The sequence below is a fragment of the Oryctolagus cuniculus genome, chromosome 20 (genome assembly GCF_964237555.1).
Source record: "Oryctolagus cuniculus chromosome 20, mOryCun1.1, whole genome shotgun sequence".
Classification (NCBI taxonomy): Eukaryota; Metazoa; Chordata; class Mammalia; order Lagomorpha; family Leporidae; genus Oryctolagus; species Oryctolagus cuniculus.
Window position 1 is genome coordinate 36,204,595 of NC_091451.1, and position 22,973 is coordinate 36,227,567.

Sequence of the window (22,973 nt, forward strand, 5' to 3'; positions counted from 1 at the left end):
CAGCACACCCCACAGGGACATGTTTGCTGACACATTTCATTAGGGGATGAGTACTTCTTTAATAACAACCGGTCAACATATCCGGGCCTGGGGCAGGCCTTTCAGCATAGTGGCCAAGATGTCACCTGGGACACCTTCATCCCATATCAGAATGCCTGGGTTCAAATCTGCTTCTGATTCTGGCTTCCCACTAAAGCACATCCTGGGAGGCAGCAGGTGACCCTGCCATTCATGTGGGAATCTGGATCGAGTTTCTGGCTTCAACTTGGTCCGTGCCTGGTTGTTGTGTCCTGGTTTCTCTTGCTCCATCTTTCAAATGAAATAAATAATATCACACACACACACACACACACATACACACAGAGGCACATATTGTTCTCACTGAAAGCTGTGCTTGGTCTGTTCAGCCGGGAACACCTCCCAGCCAGTCCCTTTACATTGAGTGCTGCCACCTCCTATGACATAACTCAGGGATATTTATAACCTGCTCATTAGGACACATCTCATCTTTCCAAAAAGCCACAGAGCAGGTCAGCCAGGCTCTGTGGGCTGCAGCAGGTGCTCTAGGTATTAAGCTGTCTTCTTGGATGACATTTTAAATCATACAAAGGTATTAAATCAAAATGTGTGTTCTCTAAGTTACAAGCACTCATGAGGGCTATTAATTTGTATCTTATGCCTGCCTGACATCTCCAGGGTTCTCTTCCACAAGACCAGCCTCAGAGCTTTGAGGGAATGCTTTATTGGCACAGGTACATAAATACTCCATATTCCTCTCACCCACACGTAGCAGATGATATCAGAGCAGAAGCTTTATGGTGGCGTAAAAAGAGAAGCTTGTGCTCAGGACGCCAAGCAGCACTGAAGGAAATCTAACACAGACATGAATACAGATTAGAGAACAGGCCGGGGACATGCAATTCACTCCATGTTCTCCTTCATTTGTTTTTATAGGATCTGTGTTCACAGGCAACAAAGTACATTTGCTTTGGACTGAAGCTCGGTTCTCTTAAGCTACAGCTAAAAAAGGGGTGGGTATGGACAGGGAGGTCTAATTTTATTCCAGGATCACTGATTAAGCTCTTCCCATGTGCAAAAGGAATGGCATTTTGAATGTGTGAACAAAGGGTGTGACTGAGGCAGTGTGAATTGGAGACCCTGGAAGAAAGGGCTGCTTTCCCATGGTGGAAATTACCCTTGCATGGCAGGGCCAGATCTAAACACCGTAACTCAGGAAGACCCCACGTGGGAATGGGTTGTTCGGATGTTTCCTGTGCCTTCCGTGCAGATGGGCTACTTACATGGTAACAGAAGCACAGAACTTTCTAGGTGAAAATGACCCAACACAATTCAGTCCATGATGGCACAGCAGTGAAGGGGCTTGCTAGGGTTCACAAGCCTGGTACAGAGCGGGCTGGGAGCTTCCTATCATTTTCTGCTGTCTTACTGGGCATAAGAAGTGGAAGCCATAGAACAGAAATGTAACTCCAGGTGAACAGAATGTGAACTCAAGAGCTCAGGTGCATATTTAGTGCCACTAGTGTTCAAATTACTGAATGCGTGTGTGTGTGTGTGTGTGTATATAAATGTGTGTACAGGCACTTCAAAAAGCTCATGGAAAATGAGATTAAAACATTTACCTTGGTGCAAAAAAGATGAAAATCAATGCAATTGTTTCATAATATTCATTTCATTATTTTTTTGAAGATCCTTCATATGTGTGGCTTTTAAATTTTTGGCACCAAAATAAACACTTAAAATTTAATCTCACTTTCCATGAACTTTATATCTATTTAAAATAAATTCTGTGTGTTCCAGTGATGACGGGTAACGAGATACTCTATGAACTGACTCAAAATTGGAAAGCAAAACCGTTGACCCAGGTGAAGAAGTCCGGTGCCTGAGGGGAACGGCCTCGGCGGCCTCAAGAGATTAACGAGGGGCAGGGAAACGCAGCTCCTCTTTGGGTGCTGTGCTGTGTCCCGCGCAGGACCGAGGCCCTCTGCTGGAGGTACAGAGGGAGTCTCCGTGGCTGAAGGATGCCACGCCTGACGTCAGCAGCAAAGCCAGCCAGGGGGCGTGGCTCCCCAGTGAAGCCTCTGAAGGAGAAATGAGTTTTCCCTAACGGTTTGGGCTTATTCCTGGTGAGAAGTTAGGGTTCAACGAGGACTCCACGGTGGGCAGGGGTGCAGGAGGCCTGAGCTGTGGCTCACTCAGAGGAAGGCAGAGAGGACGACCTTGATCAATCCGACCCAAGCAAAGGGTGGGAGGTGGAAGACGGCACATTTTCATACAAGAAAAGGCTCAAAGTGTCCCAAGTGTGTGAGCACACAATTCTTGGCAGATCCCATAGTACTCAAATATTTTTAATCGCGTTATTTAACCAGTCATCTCCATGGGTGCCATCAGAGCAGGAAACAATTTTTTTTTCTAGCCAGATGGAAAGGAACAAAAAAGGGAAATTAACTTGCAAGAATTACATTTTAAATGCTACAAAATAACCCAACTTGAGGGACATAAACAAAACCCACATGTTTCTAAAATATTAGTTTATTCTTAAAATGTTGAGCTCCATTAAACTTCAGCGTGAGCTGTTGCTTAAAACCTTGACTCCAAACCCAGACGAGAGAGGCGAGGAAGCGCCCTGGTTTTCAGGGTTCTGCACACCCTGGACATGCGGCTGCTTATTCCGCTTCAGCGCCCTTGACTGAGACAGCGCGGTGATGTCAGAATCAGGATGGCAGACTCCTCTGAAGGCGAGTGCTCCCGCCAGGCTTCCAGCAGCAGGCACTCCGGCAGGCTGCCAGAGCTCGGGTTCAGCCCCTGCATTCTGCTTCAGGAAGCTTCCTGAGCTTGTGCGTTTCCCTCCCAGCTGCTTGGCCATTCCCAAGGCGGAAAGGGCCGGCGAGCTTCCCCGGGGCCGGCTGCCTGTTCAGCCAGACGAGCAAGCGAATCCTGTCTGCACACGCCCCCACCGCTGTCAGCTCCCGGCTTCCTGATCAGAGCTCAGGCCTGCTTCCTGGTCAAATCTTTGTTCTCTGCTTGGCCGGAAAGCCCACCACCTTTCCTGGTACACAGCCTGCTCCTCCTGCAACCTACTTCCATTTTCAATTCTCTCCGCCCTTTTCTATCTGTTCTTCCTCCTCCCGAGGCCTGTCTGCTGCCATTATCGGAGCTCAAACATATGATGTCCTGAGGATCAGTGCTGGCTCCCAGGGGCCATAGGAACCCCCAGGAAGGGCATTAAGACCCCAGCACTTGGCCTTCCCCTTTCGACTCTCCATCCTTGGGACAGGCTCCAGTGCCCCTCGGGCCCTGCAGCAGCATTTTCCAAGGCCAGACCACCACGTCCACACTCTGACATACACAGCATCCAACTCTGTCTTGCTCTGTTTTACAAGTGGGAACAGTTTCAGTTCTTTGATATTGTCACCGGCCCCTCTGCGCTACCAAACCAATGAGGAAATGCACGCAGAACAGAAGCCAGAGCTGCAGAATCGAAGTGGGTACCGAAAGCCGGGGAAGCTTAAGGACCTGAGAACCATTTCAGCGGGGTCAGGGTGGCTGCTTGAACGCCAAGCTCAGCACGTGTGTTTGGCAGGAGCGTGGGGAAAGACAACTCTCCCCTTTAAACTTGCCCTTCCGAAGCATCTTCTGACTGCAAAGTTTGAGCCAAGCCACTAGTACGCTTACATGCAACACCACCCGCCACTGTTGTGATGTGAAGGAAGGACCTTGCACATCAGATGCCAAGTTCTTTGGCAATAAGGAAAAAGCAGCCTTGCCAGAGTGAACCCAGTATGCTCCCTCCTCGGTGGCTGAGAATGTTGTAACTAAAAATCAACTGCAGAACAAATCAACCCAACAGATCTCTCAGAGCAGAGAAACTGCTTGGCTTTCTCCACCTTCCTTCTTACCAGCTAGCACTTCTGAAACACTTACGCAGCAGGTTGTTCCAATAATTATTGTGCAACATTAGCTATCAGGTTCCAGGCTGGCCCCTGAGGACACACTGCTGAACAAGGGGCACCTGCCTGCCTCTGGGAGCCCAGAGAGCCTTGCATCTCCCCTCCCCCGACGCCCCCCGCCAAGGAATGCAGGCGCTTCTGAGACAGAGACCTTGGGGTGGGCTTCACCAGCGTACCCCACGCCACTTGCCTGGCATACAGGAGGCACTCAGATATTTGCTGAATGAATGAAAGTGAGAATCACCATGAGCTGAGTCAACCAAGACCACAGGGAATGTGTTTTCCACCTCTTCTCTCTCCCTTTCTTTCCCACAAAGCACAGAGGAGCAGGCAGCCAAGTGCCACGCCCTCAACTAGGACGCATCTCTTCTGCCCGCAGCAGCATTCCTTATAGCGCAGGGCCGTAGGGTGCGCTCCTCCCGCACTACACGGTAGCCGGGTGCACCTGGCCCGACAGCGCCCAGAGCGCCGTGTGGATAACGAGGACTGAGAGCTTCAGGCAGTACAGGAAACTCCCCTGCTCCGGCACCTCCACACCCACTGCTCCCTCTGTCAGCAGGCTCCCAGGAACTCTCCTTGTCCTCCTTCACGGGGCCAAGGCCACCCACGGGAGATCCCCAGCCTCCCCAGGAGTCAGGCACAGCTTCCCGCATGCTCCCAAGTCTGCACACCGACCTTGCTGTGTGTCTGTCTGCCATCGTCTTCAGGACAGAGATCCTCACTGGGTCCACCTCTCCTGGTCCCAGCTGCCTCAGACACCACACAGGCCAGGCCAGGGGACCCCAAAAGAGACCAGAGTGAGCGCACTCCTACGCAAGAGGGCTTCAGGAAACTCTCATTCTGCCGTCCAGGGAGCTTTGACGCCAACTTGGGCTCTGAAATCCCTTTCCCATCTCCTTGCTGAAAGGAGCTTACTTGCTTACAAGAGAGACCACTAAAAGCAGACACGCCTTCCGTCAGGAGATGCAGCCCGTGTACTCTGGGCATTCTCCACACAATACTAGAACAGAAATACACCGTTTATCTTCTAGGGCCACTGCTGTTTGTTAGTTCTTGGCTTGCAACTGCTTCAGTTACGTAACCCTTGGTATGATTTCTTTTGAAAATGTCTGCAATCAGGCCGGCGCTGTGGCTCACTAGGCTAATCCTCCGCCTTGCGGCGCCAGCACACCGGGTTCTAGTCCCGGTTGGGGCGCCGGATTCTGTCGCGGTTGCCCCTCTTTCAGGCCAGCTCTCTGCTGTGGCCAGGGAGTGCAGTGGAGGATGGCCCAAGCACCACCCCATGGGAGACCAGGATAAGTACCTGGCTCCTGCCATCGGATCAGCACGGTGCGCCGGCTGCAGCGCACTGGCCGCAGCGGCCATTGGAGGGTGAACCAACGGCAAAAGGAAGACCTTTCTCTCTGTCTCTCTCTCTCTCACTGTCCACTCTGCCTGTCAATAAATAAAAAAAAATAAAAAAGAAAAAAAGAAGAAAAAAATGTCTGCAATCAGAACCAGATACCCAGATCCGGAAAGCGGGAGAAGAAAAAGACACCCTTTGTGATCCAAAAGGACACTTGTGGCCGGCTGTCGGGGGTTTTTCCCAGAACGGGTTCTGATTTTCCGCTGCATGCACTGTTTGCCTCAGATGCAGTGACACACATTCGTGAAGACAGATGGCTGCTGCCGTTAGGGGCCAGGGATCAAACCTGCAACCTTGGCCTCCTTAGCAGAGGACTCTCTCTCTGACCAATGCAGCAAGCCAGCTGCTGCCTGCATCTAGTGGCACAGGGTGTTACAGCCATCCATGCTGGGATGTGAACAAGCAGGCGCAGCTTCCAGAGCTCTCGTTTCAAACCTAATGAGAGATGTACGAGGCTTAACAACATTTCTTGGATTTCTTTAGCGATGAAGGCATCCTTGTGACAAAGTGGAATAAATTAGCCATTTGGTCAGCTGGCCAGGCAGCACGCAGTGCACTGAGTAGGCAGTGACATACCAGCACCTCGGCAGGCACGGAGAACAGCTTCTAAGAGTTCCTGCTTAGTGGGTCAGGGCAGGGACACATAAACAAGTCCTTCCAACAAGGCACGCGGACGCCTACAAATGAGAGGCATGCAGCTGTCCCAGGAGCTCAGAAGGAGTTGAAAGAATAATCCATCCTTCTGCCAGTTCCTCTCCACGCCCCAAGCCCGAGTCTCCGAGGAAACAGGAATATGGAAAGTCTTGCCCCATCCCATGTCCTTCTTCCCTTTAACCTCTGGGGATAACTCAAAGAACAATGATGCTCATTCCCAAGAAACGCATGAGCTGAGTGCCTACTATGTGCAGGAAAGGGGTCAGCCACAGGGAGTGCAGCAGCAAGCCAGGCAGCAGGTGTGGTCCCTCTTGAACCTGAATTTTTATGTTCGGTTTAATCCCAGAAGCCCAACAGGATCCAGCGCACTCTTGGACTCCTTGGTCTAACACTGCTTTTAATAAATGAACCAAAACTTGTGTATTGCATGAGGATTGTGCTTCAGAGCATTCCCCTGGGGAACCATGGACTTATCTGTGGACTTAAACTTAGAGGGACAGACTCCGGAGCCAGACGGTGCAGGTTCCAATCCAAGCTTACAACTTGTTGACCTTGGGCAAGTGCCTGTGCCTCAGTTTCTCATCTGCAAAATGGAAATAGCCACTGGCCCACCTAACTGGCTTGTTGTAAGAATCAAACGAGTTAATGGATATAGGAAGCACATTTTAAGTATTGTAAAGTAAGTATTTTAAGTATTGTTAAGAATTTAAGCCATTGGTCCGTGATTCTCATGTAGTGCCATCATTCAAGAGACTTTTAGATTTCCAATCAATTTACAGCACATGGAAACCTATTTTACTTCTTTGGTGTCATTTAATTTTTAAGGAGAAAAAAGATAATTTCCAGCTTAATTCATTCATTCACTTTGCTATTTATTGAAAGCCTACTATGTCCAAAAAAACCCCTAGCTAATGCACAGGTTTGGGCCACAATGACAAAAGACATTGGATATCATGGGGCCGGCACCCTGGTGTTAGTGGGTAAAGCTGACACCTGCCGCACTGGCATCCTGTATAGGTGCCAGTTCTAGTCCTGGCTGCTCCACTTCAGATCCAGCTCTCTGCTGTGGCCTGGGAAAGCAGTGGAAGATGGCCCAAGTGCTTGGGCCCCTGCACCCACGTGGGAGACCTGGAAGAAGCTCCTGGCTCCTGGCTTCGGATTGGTGTAGCTCTGGTTGTTGCAGCCATCTGGGGAGTGAACCACAGGATGGAAGACCTCTCTCTCTCTCCCTCTCTCTCTGCCTCTGCCTCTCTGTAGCTCTGCCTTCCAAATAAAATAAATAAATCTTAAAAAAAAAAAAAGACAATGGATGTCAGGTGATAGTTAAAAACTCTTTCTCTTGGACCCCATCATCACCCTCCTGGAGATGACGGTGATATCTCTTAAGAGTTTCCACCCAGTGCTACAGGGGCAGGGCAGGGCAGGGCCAATGCAGTGCTGACCAAGAGAGGCATGGGAGTCGGTGGCAAGTGATTCCTCACTGTGCCGTGTCAGCCAGCACAGGAAACACTCAAAGAATATCCTGAGTGAATCAAGAAGGGCCAGGCTGGGGCCAGTACTGCAGCAAAGCAGGTTAAGCTTCTGCCTGCGATGCTGGCATCCCACATGAGCACCGGTTCCAGGGCCGCTGCTGCTCCACTTCCGATCCAGCTCCCTGCTTGTGTGCCTGGAAAGCGGCAGCTGATGGCCCAAGTTCTTGGGCCCCTACACCTACGTGAAGATCCAGAAGAAATTCAGCCTGGCTCAGCTCTGGCCATTGCAGCCATTTGGAGAGTGAACCACTGGATGGAAGATCTCTTTCTCTTTCTCTCTTCTCCTCTTTCCTTAACTCTGTCTTTCAAATGAATACAAAATATTTATTAAAAAAAAATGAGCCAGACCAAACTGAAAAATGTGAATTTGAGTGGCGAGCCACCAAGACTCTATGAGTCTGAAATACAGAGCTAGAGACAGAAAGCTGAGCACAGGTGTAGTTTACTTCCACCAGACCAAGCCCACCTCCTCAGATGGGGTTTGGTCAATTACACAGAGCACTGACCAGCACCAGGCCAATCTGGTATTCATTTAAAAAGTCAGAAACAGTGTAGCAGAGTGGTAATCTAGAGCATAGAACTGTTCTGTTAATGATAGGACTTCAAACATCAATTAATTCTAGGCAAGAAAGTCACACAGAAAAAGGACTTTCAGTCATCCTGGTCTCGCACGCAGCCCACAGGGTTGTGGAGAGGGAGGCAGGCAGCAGGGGTGTCAGGGGAGGAGGGCCCGTGCCCATGCATCACAAGTCTCCAGGCTGAAAGTTCACATGGACAGTGAGAGCACAGTGTTCTCTTCTGTTTCAGTGAGCAGAAAACAGGAGAACTGCATTTCCAAAACGCCTCGGGGTATTGTAAAGCTATGACAAGTGAGAAAAAACTCCAAGGGAATCAACTGAAAGAAAAGACCTCTGTTCGCTGCTCCAAACGGCACGAGGAGCGAGCCGGTAGCATGGGCAAGTATGGGGGGCTGTGAGACCCCAGGAAGAGGCGGTAACTTGGGGCACTCAGGGCCTGGCCTGGCCCACAGGTATCTAACTCGAAGCCATAAAGGCCAATGCAGCAGGGCAGGAAGGATCCTTGCCATTGAATTGGTAGACAGAAGCTGCCCATATTTTTCTTAAGGAAACAAACGAAGCGGCACTGCTTGGCTGGTGGCAGCATGGTGCTGTATGGGATTCTCACACATCCTGTGAGTCACACCACATCACTGACCCGGGCCTGGGAAAGGCTTACGCGCTGGAGAAGAAAAGGGTAGAGGTCAGGGTGATCACAGAGGGTGGAACGTGAGACAACGGAGCCTGGCGGAGGGAACAGGTCTCTGATGCTGGGCTCACGCCGGGAAGGGCAGAGCGGGGCCTCCGGCTTCCCCTGGCCTGTCCCCATCATGCAGTGGACCAATGCCTACCTGATGTGTGAACGAGGGGGCAACTGGAAAGTGCCTGACCTGGTGCTCGAAACCCAGTCAACTCTCCCCCTCCCAGCCCCTCACCACCCCCACCATCCGGCCTTTCACTCCACATATAAACGTCTGCTGGACGAAAGCCTAAAGCAGCCAGTGGTGAGAGGGCCATCTTTGGTTTGACACAGGACAGTGCAAAATCCGCTCTGGTCTCTAGACATACCCTGCCACAGCTTCCTTCCCGTTCGTGGTTTTGCACTTGAGGAATCAGGGGCTCAGAAGGGCTAGGTGACGTTCCCAGGACCCTGCGGCCCACGTGTGAGAGCTGCGGGCTGAACCCTGCCCCACCTGATGCCAGGGCCCAGAGAAGGCGACGGCGATCCCTGCTGAGCAGAAGCTGGCGAAGGAACTGGCGGGGAGACTGGCTCCACGGCACACCAGCAAAGGCATCCCAGCGGCAGGAGGGCAGCCAGGAGCAGCGCAGGCCAGAGCACAGCTCCGTGCCCGGGAGCACTTGGTCCAAAGATGGGGGGGATCCATGGACCCCTCCCTGGAGGTGAGAATTTCTGCAGGAAGCAAGAGGGTGACTACCGAAGACACTGCTGTTGACGAGATAATGCTAACACGGAAGTGGGCCTGCCCACAGGTCAGCAGGACAAGCTCCTAAACCGGGTTCTTCCACCACACAGCACCATGGGTATCTGGCTCTTCCCAGTAGGAATACACCATCACTCACCCAGGCAGTGGACTCAAGTTCACCTGAACACTGTCCATATTTAAAAAAGGAAAGAAAAAAGTTTCTCTTTAAAAAAATATTTATTGTTTGAAAGGTTGAGTTACAGAGAGAGAGGGAGAGGAAGAGGGAACGAAGGAGGGAGGGAAGGAGGGAGGAAGGGGGAGAGGAAGAGGGAGAGGGAGAGAGAGACAGAGACAGAGAGAGATGGTCCATTCACTGGTTCACTTCCCAGTGGCCACAATGGCCAGAGCTGGGCCAAGGCTGAAGCCAGGATCTAGAAGATTCTTCCAGATCACCCACATAGGTGGCAGGGGCCCAAGCACTCAGACCATCTTTTGCTATTTTCCCCAGGTGCATTAGTAGGGAGCTGGATCAGAAGTGGAGCAGCAGCTGGGACATGAACCGGCACCCATATGGGATGCTGGCTTAAGTGGTAGCTTAACTGGCTGGCTACACCACAACGCTGTCTCCCCCAAGTCCCCCCCCCCTGAAAAAAACAAGCCTTTTTAAGCATACGAGCAGGCCCTATGTGCTCAGTGAGGGGAATATTTCATTTGCTTCCAAGCAACCAGAAGGCCAGCCCTTTATTCCACTCTCTTGTCAACAAAATCCCCATCTCCATAAGACTTTGGGTTCCTTCAGGACCCAGAGTGGGTTCCCACGTGCTGGGACAGAGGAAGACCCTCGTGCAAACCACCTTACAGGGCCATGGGGAGCCGGCAGCAGATAACGGCCACTGCTCAGCAAACACTGGTCAGCATTTCTCCCTCTTTCTGCGAGACACCACCCGCAATCGGTTACTGTAAATGGCAGGCAGGAATACATGACCCTCAGCAAGGAGGGAAACTGAGTCCCACAGAGGAGAGAAGGAGGTGAGCCCAAGAGCTGGGCGGGTGATGCAGAGCAGGACTCCGGGTTCCCCGGCCAGGGCTCCCTGCCCTGCCCAGCACAGGGCACTGCTCCAGCCCATCTTTCACTGGCTTCTCATTTCTTTCTTAACCTTTTCATTGCATAACATATAGGTATAGAACACTATCTAAAACCAACATATTTAAGGGATCATTGTAAGATAAATACCCTTGTGACCACCATCCAAGTGAAAGAAAAGACTATTGCCACTCAACCCGCGGGAATTAACAGGCCCCTCTATCCAAAGTGGATTGTTTCCTTGGGTCAATTACTCACGTACGCATCCCTAAAGGTATACTTCAGTCTTGCTCACTTGTTAAAGTACTTGATGATTCTTTAAAATCTCTCCACCTTGACCTCTTTCTTTCCCTTCCTACTCATCCGCGACAGATCTGCACGGTTTGACCTGTGGTTTCTGGAAAACCTGCACGCTCGCGGGTCAGTTCAGTACACCTATGTTCTCTGCAGTTCCACCGTGGGCAGCTGGGTCCTGACCACCCCTCAGTTCAAGGTCCAGCCCTCTGGCCAGGCGCTGGCAGCAGCGTGTGCGGGGTCTGCGGTGTCACTGCTCGGAGGCGTCGGCCCCTGGGAGCTCCCCGACGGGGAGAGCCCGATTCTCTCACTGAGTCTTCCTTCGTTAGCTGGAATGATTTCACAGGAAGGAGCTCCCTTTCATCTACTACTTGGCTTTCTGTTTGGCATGAGTAAAATGTTTCATTCTTTCATTTACTTAGTTTTCAAGATACTGAATTAGAACTCATAAATTTAAATACATTTGATGACTCTTTTGCAATTTTTATACTTCTTAAAATTCAAATTGCCCATATTTGGCCTGTCCTTTTAACATGACACAGAAGTCTCTGAGAGTTTCCTGGTTACTTGGATGCATGTAAAGATGTTCCAGGCTCATCTTACACATTTCCTGTCCCAGAACTAGGATGAAGTTTCTTTTATTGGAAAATGACATTTCAAAATCACAGTCTAGGAGCTAGGGAGGTTCATTGCTAATGAGTCAATCACTGCAGCCAGACTTCTCTCTCTGTCTCTTACCCGCCCCACTCCCCAGCATATTCATGTGTATGCACAGAGCGCATATTTTACATACATGCATGCATGCATGCTTACACACAGATACCCCAGATCACCAACTCAATCATTCAAAATCAGGACTGAAGTGTTTCCTTGGCTTCTTTTGTCCCAAATCTGTTTTGTCTTCCTCCCATACTAAGAGTCCGAGTCTCAAGGATACAGAAAATGACAGAACATTCCATAATCATTCAATTGCTATATTCCATGTCAAGCAAAAAAAAAAAGCTTCTGGGGGCCAGTGTTGTGGCACAGGTTAAGCCGCAACCTGCAATGCTGGTGTTCTATAAAGGCACTGGGTGGTGGCCTGGCTGCTCCACTTTCCATCCAGTTCCCTATTAATGTGCCTGGGGAAGGCAGCGGAGGATGGCCCAAGTGCTTGGCCACCCACTTGGGAGAACTAGATGAATATCTTGGCTTTGGCCTGGCCCAGTCCTGGCCATTGTAGCCATCTGAGGCGTGATCAGCAGATGGAAGATCTCTTTTTCTCTGTCTCTCCCTCTCCCTAACTTTGCCTTTCAAATAAACATATAAATCTTTTAAAAAATAACAAATAAAAAACATGTTTTCTACATCTGCTATCAACGGTATCCTTCCATTTTTAATTCACGTACTACATGTGCTTCCATTTTGTACCACGCATGTTATGAGATATGAGAAGACGAGCCGGCGCCGTGGCTCAATAGGCTAATCCTCCACCTTGCGGTGCCGGCACACCGGGTTCTAGTCCCGGTCGGGGCGCCGGATTCTGTCCCGGTTGCCCCTCTTCCAGGCCAGCTCTCTGCTGTGGCCAGGGAGTGCAGTGGAGGATGGCCCAGGTGCTTGGGCCCTGCACCCCATGGGAGACCAGGAAAAGCACCTGGATCCTGGCTCCTGCCATCGGATCAGGGCGGTGCGCCGGCTGCAGCGGCGGCCATTGGAGGGTGAACCAAAGGCAAAGGAAGACCTTTCTCTCTCTCTCTCTCTCTCTCTCACTGTCCACTCTGCCTATTAAAAAAAAAAAAAAAAAAAAAAAGATATGAGAAGACAGGAAACCATGACCCTGCTCAAAGAGTGGTCAATAGAAACCCATTCCAAGTGGTGCAAGTTCGGGACTTCACAGAATCGACTTTAACTATGATCAGACGAAAGCAAACTATGCTTAAACGTTAAAAAAAATAAGATGACAATGACTTTACAAACAGGACTGCCAACAGAGAAACAGAAAATACAAAAGTCAACCAAATGGGAATTACAGAGTTGAAAGTATAACTAAAACCAAAAAATACCCTAAATGGGCTCAACGGCAACTTCCAGATGGTGGAAAAGCCACGTGAATAAAAATTACACCATCCGAAGAAAAGAGAGCAAACAGATTGAAGAAAAACGAACAGAAATGCGTGCTAATAAAGCTGTAGCAAGGAAAAGGCAAAAACAAAATCTCGAAAACAACAACTCCAAAATAATTATTTATACGCAGAGAAACAATAAGACTCACCGTAACTTCTCATGAGGCCCAGGGGAAGTTATACAAAGTGGGAGGAGAAAGAAGAAACTGCCTATTAAGTTTTAAAGCCGATAAAACTATCCTTCAAAAATGAAGGCAAAATAAGGATAAGCTCAGATTACAAAAAAAAAAAAAAAAAAAAGTGAAAGAATTCACGGTAGGCCTACCCCGTATAAAATTTCAATGAAGTTTTCAAGTTACAAGAAAATGTACCAGAGCATTATATGAATCCATAGGAAAAAAGTAATGAGTACCAGAAACATAAAAAAGGATAATACAGAAGCCTATATAAATATTTTATCTTTTCTTCTTATAGCTTTTGTAAAAAATGAGCTTATATAAAATGAAATTATTATATGGCATTTTTGTATTTCTAACAAAAACATTAATAACACAAGAGGGGAAGAAACGAAGCTACGTGGGAACAAAGTCGCTATATTTTATTGACATTCAATTAGTATTAATCCTAAATTAATTGTGATCATTAAAATGCAGATTGTAGTCCACAGAAAAAGAAGCAACATTTTTTTTTAAAAAGATGTATTTATTTATCGGAAGGGAAAGAGTTACAGAGAGGGAGAGACACAGAGATCTTCCATTTGCCATTCCCCAAATGTCTACAATAAGTCAGGAGCCAGGAACTTCACCAGGTTCTCGCAAGTGGGTGGCAGGGGCCACCTTCTATTGCTTTCCCAGGAATATTCACAGGGAGCTGGACTGGAAGTGGAGCAGCTGGAACTCGAACAGGTGCTCCTATGGGATGCAGCAACACAGGCAGCGGCTTAACCTGCTATGCTACATTGTGGGCCCTAGCAGCAACTTTAAAAAAAAATAGTTTAGGCCGGCGCCGCGGCTCACTAGGCTAATCCTCCGCCTAGCGGCGCCGGCACACCGGGTTCTAGTCCCGGTCGGGGCGCCGGATTCTGTCCCGGTTGCCCCTCTTCCAGGCCAGCCCTCTGCTGTGGCCAGGGAGTGCAGTGGAGGATGGCCCAGGTGCTTGGGCCCTGCACCCCATGGGAGACCAGGAAAAGCACCTGGCTCCTGGCTCCTGCCATCGGATCAGCGCGGTGCGCCAGCTGCAGCGGCGGCCATTGGAGGGTGAACCAACGGCAAAAGGAAGACCTTTCTCTCTGTCTCTCTCTCTCTCACTGTCCACTCTGCCTGTCAAAATAAATAAATAAAATAAAAAAAAATAGTTTAAAAAATATAAGACAGAAATTAAAAGGAATAATAATAAGTATTTTTAAACAAAAAAGAAAGTGCTAGGAAAGGAATGAAGAATGAAAAACACATGAGAAAGATATAGAAATAAAGAGCAAAGTAGCAGATGTAAATCCAATCATATCAATAGTTAACTAAATATATATGATTTCAAAATCAAAAATTCTATGTGAGAGACAAAAGCAAGATCCAACTACATGTCCTCAGAGTTGCAGAGTCACTCATTCAAAGATAAACAGGCTGACAGTCAAAGAATGAAAAATATATAGTACTAAGTAAACAGCATCCATAACGGAGATGGAATGTCTATATTAACATCAGATGAGAAAGACTTCAAGTTCAGAAATATTATAGTGATGGAGGAGTACCTACCAAAAGCCTACAGCTAACATCAAGGGTGAGATCAGGAGGAAGACAAGGATGCCTGCTCTCAGCACTGCTATTTGCCATGGGGCGGGAGGTGCCTGCCCGAGCAGTAGGCAACAAACAGAAAGACAAGGCACCCAGATTGGAACGGGGGACGTAAACCGCTTATATTCATGGATGTCATGATCCTCTACGTAGAAATCTTAAGTCATCCACTAAAGTTACAACAATGAAGTGATGAGATTAGCAAGGTCACGTATAACAACCAACAGAATCTCTGTATGATAACAAGGAATAAACTGAGAGTGAAGTTAAGAAACAATTCTGTTCATAATAGCATAAAACACTTAAAGATACGTTTAATAAAACACAGGAAACCCACACTCTAAAAACTACAGGCCATTTCTGAGAGAAATAAAAGATGTAAACAAATGGAGAGATGCCGATAGAAAGCTTCTCTACTGCGACCTCCCCAAACTGATCTTGTGATTCACTGCCATGTTTATCAGAACCCTGGCAGGCTTTTTCTGGGTAAAAACTGACAAGCTGATTCTCAAATTGACATGAAAATTTCAAAGACAGAACATAGCCAAAATAATTTTGAAAAAGAACAAGGGTGGGCGGGTGCCGCGGCTCACTAGGCTAATCCTCCGCCTGTGGCACCGGCACACCGGGTTCTAGTCCCGGTCGGGGTGCCGGATTCTGTCCCGGTTGCCCCTCTTCCAGGCCAGCTCTCTGCTGTGGCCAGGGAGTGCAGTGGAGGATGGCCCAGGTCCTTGGGCCCTGCACCCCATGGGAGACCAGGAGAAGCACCTGGCTCCTGGCTTCGGATCAGCGTGGTGCGCCGGCTGCAGTGTGCCAGCCGCAGCGGCCATCAGCAAAAGGAAGACCTTTCTCTCTGTCTCTCTCTCTCTCACTGTCCACTCTGCCTGTCAAAAAAAAAAAAAAAAAAAAAAAAACAAACAAACAAGGGTGGAAGTCTTATACTATCTAATTTCAAAACAATACAAAGCTACAGTTTCTAAGGCATAAAGGTGTTGATTTAAGGATAGACATGTGTATCCGTAAGATAAAATAGAGATCCAAGAAATAAATCTTTACATTTATGCTCAATTTTGATAAAGAAAAACTGGTACAAGCATTATTGTACTTATAACATGAAGACATTAATAACACAAGGCAACTGAAAGGGCAAAGAGTAGATTTTTCAATGAATGCTGCTTAAGCAACTGGATACCTATACTCAGAAAATTAACTTAGCCTTTTTTTTTTTTTTATTTGACAGATAGAGTTAGAGACAGAGAAAGAAAGGTCTTCCTTCCTTTGGTTCACCCCCTAAATGGCCACTACGGCTGGCGCTGCGCTGATCTGAAGCCAGGAGCCAGGTGCTTTCTCCTGGTCTCCCATGTGGGTGCAGGGGCCCAAGCACTTGGGCCATCCTCCACTGCCCTCCTGGGCCACAGCAGAGAGCTGGACTGGAAGAGGGGCAGCTGGGACTAGAACCCAGTGCCCATATGAGATGCCAGCATCACAGGTGGAGGATTAACCAGGTGAGCCATGGCGCCAGCTTTAACTTAGCCTTTATCTCATGCTATATACAAACATTAACACAAAACAGATTAGAGATATAAATGCAAAGGCCAAAACTGCAAAACCTCTGGAATTAAACATGAGATTAAATCTTTGTGGTTTCAGATTAGGCAAATTCTTCTTAGCTATGAGACCAAAAGGATGATCTATAAAAGGAAAAGTTGATAAACTGGACTTCATCGAAATGAAAAACTTTCCTTCTTTAAATAATACCGTATTAAAAATGAAAACATAAAACACAAGCAGCAAAAAATATTCTCCAAACATATTCCTAGTAAAACACTTGTATCCAGGATATATAAAGAACTCTTGCAACTCAATAATAAGAAAACAATCCAAGTGAAAACAGGGCAGAAGACCTGAATAGACATTTGTCACAGAAGACACAGAATAGCTAATAAGCACATTTTTTAAATGCTGCTAAATATTATTAATCATCAGGAAACACAAATTAAAACCACAATGGAGTACTACTACAAACTCACTAGAAAGGCTCTAATTTGAAAAACTGACAATAGCCAGTGTTGAAGAGAACAGAAAAAAGCTCAAATCCTTATACCTGGCTGGTAGAAATGTAGAATGTTATAGCCACTTTGGAAAACAGCCAGACAGTTTCTTAAAAAGTTAACATAAACTTACCACATGACCCATCGATCCCACACCTCTGAATCTACCCTAGAGAAATAAAAAAACATCTACAGAAAGATATGCATGGGAATTTATTATTATAATATATCCAAGGATATATTATCCATAATAGTCCAAAAGTAGGAACCATCCAGCTGTCCATCCATTGGGGAATTGATGCATGAGATGTGGCATGTCCATACAATGAGCATAACTGCATAGCAACAAACGGGGAAAACTCACTGACACGCCACAATGTACGTGAACCTCAAAAACACGAAGCTCAGTGAAGGAGGTGAGACACGGTGGGGTACATGTTCTGTGGTTACATTTATGTGACATTTTTAGAGAAGGTAAATCTAGAGAGATGGACAGCAAGGTGGTTGCCTGGGGCTGGAGGTGAGAGTGGAGATTAATTGGAAACAGACACAAGGAATATTTTAGATGGATGGAAATGTTCTAAACCTGAATTGTGGAAATTTATTTAAAATTACTTATCTACAATTATAAAAGGTGATTTTTATACATGTTATACCTGAAAACAGCTTGCTTTATGACTGTATCCTCTTCTCCCACTCTCGTCTCTACCTTCTCTTTTTTCTGCCTCTTGCATTAACTTCTTGGTCAGTTTTTATCCCACTCCAGGTAGTTTCTCCTCATAAAGGGGCCCAAGTCAGAACACATCAAGGGTGCCACTTGGATCCAGGATATTACTTACAGGAAAAATTTTAATTGAATCTCTTTTCTTGCTATAGATCTATTAACACCTTTCTTCTTATGCTTGCTTTGTTCATTTCTATCTTTATGTGAAATTGTTCATAATTTGCAGTATCTCAGGTTTCTAAATTGTCATGACAACTGATATTTTAAAATAATGTGCAAGAACAAGGCTCTGAGGCTCTCCACCAACACCTCCCCTCAGGCTCTCCTGCCCAGGAAGGAGGAACGTTGACGCCTGCTGTACCGCTCAGGCTGAAGACGAGCGAGTCAGCACGCTGGAAGTACACTAGGAGATCGGCCGCCTGACTCTGGGTTTTATCAAAGACAGCAGGCTCAGCCTCTGTCACCTTTTGTGTCAATCTTTAGACAGCAAAGGGAGACAACAGTGGGCTCGTCTCGAGTCCTCAGGAGGGCGGGCTGCTCTGCTCCCCTCTGCCTCACTGGCAAAGCTCCTCCTTTTGAGCCACCGATTTCCAATTGGCCAGCCTAGATTTCTTGCAAAGCACTCTGTGCTACCATGTATTTCCTGTTGTCAGGTCCCTCGGCTGCCCTGTTGCTTCTTCCCATATAAACCCACAAGACATGCCAGGTATGCAGTTCTTGGCAATTTGTCCCCCTCAGCTTGAATTTTGGGGTTCATGAGGATACCCTGTCATGTAGTGTTGTTGTTCATATTGTTCATGGGGACACAGAGGACATGTGAATACCCTGTGGGGCATTCATTCATTCATTCATTCAATGCATATGGCCCTCACTCTGTGCCAGATACTGTCCAACCATGTTACAATTACCCACTCACTCAAGCTACCCAATGGCCCTTTGAAGTGGGCTTTGTTATTATACCCCATTACAGATGAAGAAACTGAAGCAGAGAACCAAGTAACTTGTCAAGGTCATTCACCAGTAAACGGGAGAGTGAGGATGGACGATGGACCATGCTACCCCTCAAAGTCACACGTAGTGCACCTGCCTGGTCGACCCAGCATTCAGCCACGATCACCAGCCCACCTCCCCTCTCCTTCAGCTTCCTTCCAAGAACAAGTACAAATGTCAGCTCTTTAGGACACCTGATGAACTCCCCAAGCAATCAGCTCCATTTCCCCACCCTCCTGGCCAGCACAACCCTTCATTATTGTGCTTCCCATGGTGTGTTACGTTGTCCGCTGACAGGCTCATCTTCCCCGTAAGCTCAGAGGACACTTTTATTCATCTCATATTCCCACGGCTTACTCAGCAGGCTTGCAATAGACATTCATGTGTTTGAGTAGGCAAGAGTTGTTTTTTTTGCTATTTAATCTACTGGTTCAAAATGTACTTGAAAGCAATATAATTGCACCTTTTTAAAAACATCTGAAATTCAGACTTTTCTCAGTCTGGCTAATGAGTTTTTTGGGTATTCTTCAGAAGAAACACGGCTTTGGGTCCTTCCTGGTACTTGTTTCCAGCACACAGGGGTGCTGGGTCTGATGCTAATTTGTCAGGGAGACTCAAAGGAGAACCAGCCTCCTCCACTGTCATCAGCCGCACAGAGGCAGGGAGCACGCAGATTACGCGGAGGGCAGGCAGAAAGAGCTGGCAGCAGAAAGGTACAGTGTGTTCCTGCCGAACCCAGACGATCGCCACCAAAGGCACTTGGGAGGAGAAAGTAAAAATGTAAACCCAAATCAGAGAGGAAGGCGGGAAAGCCAAATGTCAATTGAGAAAAATAATTGATTTTTAAAAATGCTGTCGCTGAATACAGGAGTTGGCCCAGAGCACACGGAGTCAGATTCAAGATTTCCTTCCTGGTGGGCAGATCTCAGGCAGGCAGTGCCACGCGGAGAGGGAGGTTTCCGAGGGAGAAGCGGCAGCCCCTCTCTCCCCCTAGAAGGCTGCAGTCATGCCCAAGGAAAGTCACACGTTCGCCCAGCGTGTCTCATCATTTTCTGGGCTTTCGTTCAATCTCCCTGCAATCGCCTCTGAGAGCTGACTAGAAGCAGCTCTCCGCAGAGGGAGAACGGAGAGAAAAAGGATGGTTGTTAAAAGCAGGCAGGAAATACCCCTTAAGAAGAGCCAGGGGTCTCCACCGCCAGCCACCCTCACATAAAACACGACCGTGCTTGCCCCTGAGCCAGCAGAGGGAAGAGGCAGGCGAGCGAGCTTTGCACGGAGCCATTGCCAGAAGAGGGGCGCAGCTGCTCCCACACGCTCTCCTTCCTGCGTGGATACAGCTGGACGCAGACGTCACCGACTTTCCAAGACAGCTCCCCACGGTCTGCCAGGCGCAGGGAGGGTGACACTTGGCTTCCTTGAGGCCCAGAGAGGATGTGAACTCCTCTTTCTCCACACACATGTGTCACTTCAAAGGTCTGTGCCCAAGGGGCTGCCTGCAGAGGCTCAGCTTAAACACTCTCCCCTCCTCCTGCATCCAAAGGCCCCCCGTGAGGCTTCAGCCCCAAAGGGCCACACACCTGAAGCCTTAACTCAGCTCTGGGAGGCAGGGGGATCAAACGTTCTCCGCCAAACCAGGGAAGATGACAGCTCTCTTCCCAATCCAGCTGTGCAAGCTGGGCGTGAGTAAGGAGGCCTACAAGCGCCAAAATACCTCCAAGTGAGGAATTTCTTGGGAATAAAGACTTGGGCAGGGCCTGTTCAGGGAATTTCTTTTTAATCTCAGAGACAGAGCAGAAAGCAGAGGCCCCTGTGATCTTTCCAGGACAGACCATGTCTCAGCGAGGTCTGACTCCTGACCCCTGTAGGCTCCTTTAACACAATGAGGTCGCACCCAGGAAGACTTGCATGGGGACAGCAGTGAGTTCCAGGAAGCCGGGCCAGGTTGTCTTGTTTGGCACCCAACACAGTGCTCAGCACACTTGGCTTCCAACAAACGTGTGCTGTGCTGCACAGTGGCCAGAGATGTGGTGCAGCGGGGTAAGCTGGCATCCCACATTGTGGAGACCCACGAGGAGTTCCGGCCTCCTGACTCTGGCCTGGCTCAACCCCGGCTATAGCAGCCATGTGGGAAGTGAACCAGCAGATGGAAAATCCTCTCTCTGTCTCTCTCTGCCACTTTGCCTTTTAAATAAATAAAGCTTTAAACATATGCAGAGCGAATTAATTTTATAGAACATATACACCGTCAGTAGGCATCTACGAGCCACAGTCATCTCAGCCAAAAATGAGAAGTGCATTCACTCACTCATTCACATATACACAGCCACGTGTATACCTGGTACTGACCAAGGCACAGCTCCAATCCCCACACAAAGCAGACGTAAACTCCTACCCAAGTGGAGTTTACCTCTCAGGGACAGGAACAGAGGTAAACAAGTAGGAAAAAACAAAAAACAATATGGGCAAAGGGTTAACAATTTCCTTTTCTCCTCCATTTGAGAATATGACCTGAGGTTAACTTTCCAGTTCTGTTCCCTTGGAAACCTACTGAGATAAAACGTCAGTTATGTTACTGGGCAGCAGAGCTCATGAGAAAGATGACCCCTGATTGATCACTTGCATCTGGACTGGGAGGAACTATAAATACCTAACAGGGACATCATGGCTTTGGGCTGCCTCGAGTGTGATGACTCCAAACCGAGCAGAGCCTTTGGGAGGTCCTGAAAATTTGGCGCATAAGATCCCGGGTCAGAGTTGCATATCTGTCCACGTGCGTCCCATTCCCTAGCTCTGAGCTGTCACTCCAGGCAGGGAGGACACAGAGAAAAGTTCCTGGGGACCATATGACTGCTAAGAACACACTGCCCTGCTGGTGACTGGTGGCTCGGTTCTGCATCTTCCTACCAGACGAGTGCAGAGTGTGGCCTAGGAAACTGTTGTAAGCATGGTTAGCCGAGGGGCAGGTGCTGTGCTGCAGTGAGGTGAGCCACCTCTGGGACACTTGCATCCCATATGGGAGTGCTGGTTTGGTCCTGGTTATTCCACTTCCAACCCAGCTCCCTGCCACTGTGTCTATGAAGCAACAGATGACGGCTCAAGTACTTAAGTCCCTGCCATCCAAGTGGGAGAGAGATCAGGATGGAGTTAGCTTCAGCCTGGCCCAGTCCTGGCTCTTCTGGCCATTTAGGGAGTCAATCAGTGAATGGAAAGTCTCTCTCGCAAAAAAAATAAATAAATCGGTCTTTTTTGTTTGTTTTTTTAAAAAGAGTGTTTAATCCTACTTAAGAAGATCGCTCTCAGACACTATTCATGGGGTGTTTGGTGTGTCATTAGAAAGCAGTGGTGGGCTGCTTCCCTGGGGCCACACGGTGTGTCTGCAGTGCATGTCCATTCACGACACTCCCATCCAAAGCACGGCCGAGCTTTCATCTGCGAATACTCTCACCTGGTAAGGTCTTGAACCAGCAGTTCCCAGGGAATCAGTCTGGTTATATTAGACTCATTGGGAAATGCTAAAAAATATTAAGCTAACTCTCACTTTTAGACACTACATTATATAACCACCTTTTTAAAAGAAAGGACTGCAAGGTGAAAAGCTAAGGCATGCCAAAAAAAAAAAAAAAAAAAAAAAAAAAAAGGCTAAAAGGCTCAGCCCCCTTGTAATTATTTATTTTCCTGCTGGACTGGCAATTCCACAGAGATCAATTGACCCTAGTCCTCGCACACAAATATTGACAGATGACTAAATAAATGAACGAATAAGGAAACAAGTGAAACACCTTCCCCTCCCATTTCATCTCCATTAAAGTTGAAAATCACTACTCTAGAAAAATTCCCAGGTCAGGGAATTCCAGTTCCTTAATGTTGATTAAAGGAATTATAGTGGGCCTTCCAAGAGCATAGAGTTGGGTAAAACCATGTGAGGAGGGTCCTTTGTGAGATGCAATTAAACTGACAATTTGTTCACTAAACACGCCCACTTTGGAGGCCTGTGTTGACCTACCCCATTCTTTTGAAGCCAAGGGCAGGCAAGCCGGATGTATCTACCTTGTTGAATGTTGTGAAAAGTGTTCAGATGGCACAAGTTCTGGATGCTCAAGTACATGGAAAGAGGCCAGCATTGTGGCCTGGTGGGTTAAGCCACCGCCTGTGATGCCAGCATCTCATATGAGCAGCGGTTTGAGTCCCGGCTGCTCCACTTCCCAACCAGCTCTCTGCTAATGCACCTGGGAAAGTAGCAGACGATGGCCCAAGTCACCAGCCATGTGGGAGACCTGGGTAGAGTCCCTGGCTCCCGGCTTCAGCCTGGCCATTGAGGCCATTTAGGGAGAGAACTAGCAAATGAAATATCTCTGTCTCTTCCTTTCTCTCTCTGTAATTCTGCCTTTCAAATAAATA

At 48.0% G+C, this 22,973-nt stretch overlaps 1 protein-coding gene across 16 annotated transcripts in view; it reads right to left on the minus strand.

Moving 5' to 3' along the window:
- The window catches only part of TTC7B (tetratricopeptide repeat domain 7B), a 243,600-nt gene that overhangs the window by 131,928 nt on the left and 88,699 nt on the right, over window positions 1-22,973 (minus strand). The window lies entirely within an intron of this gene.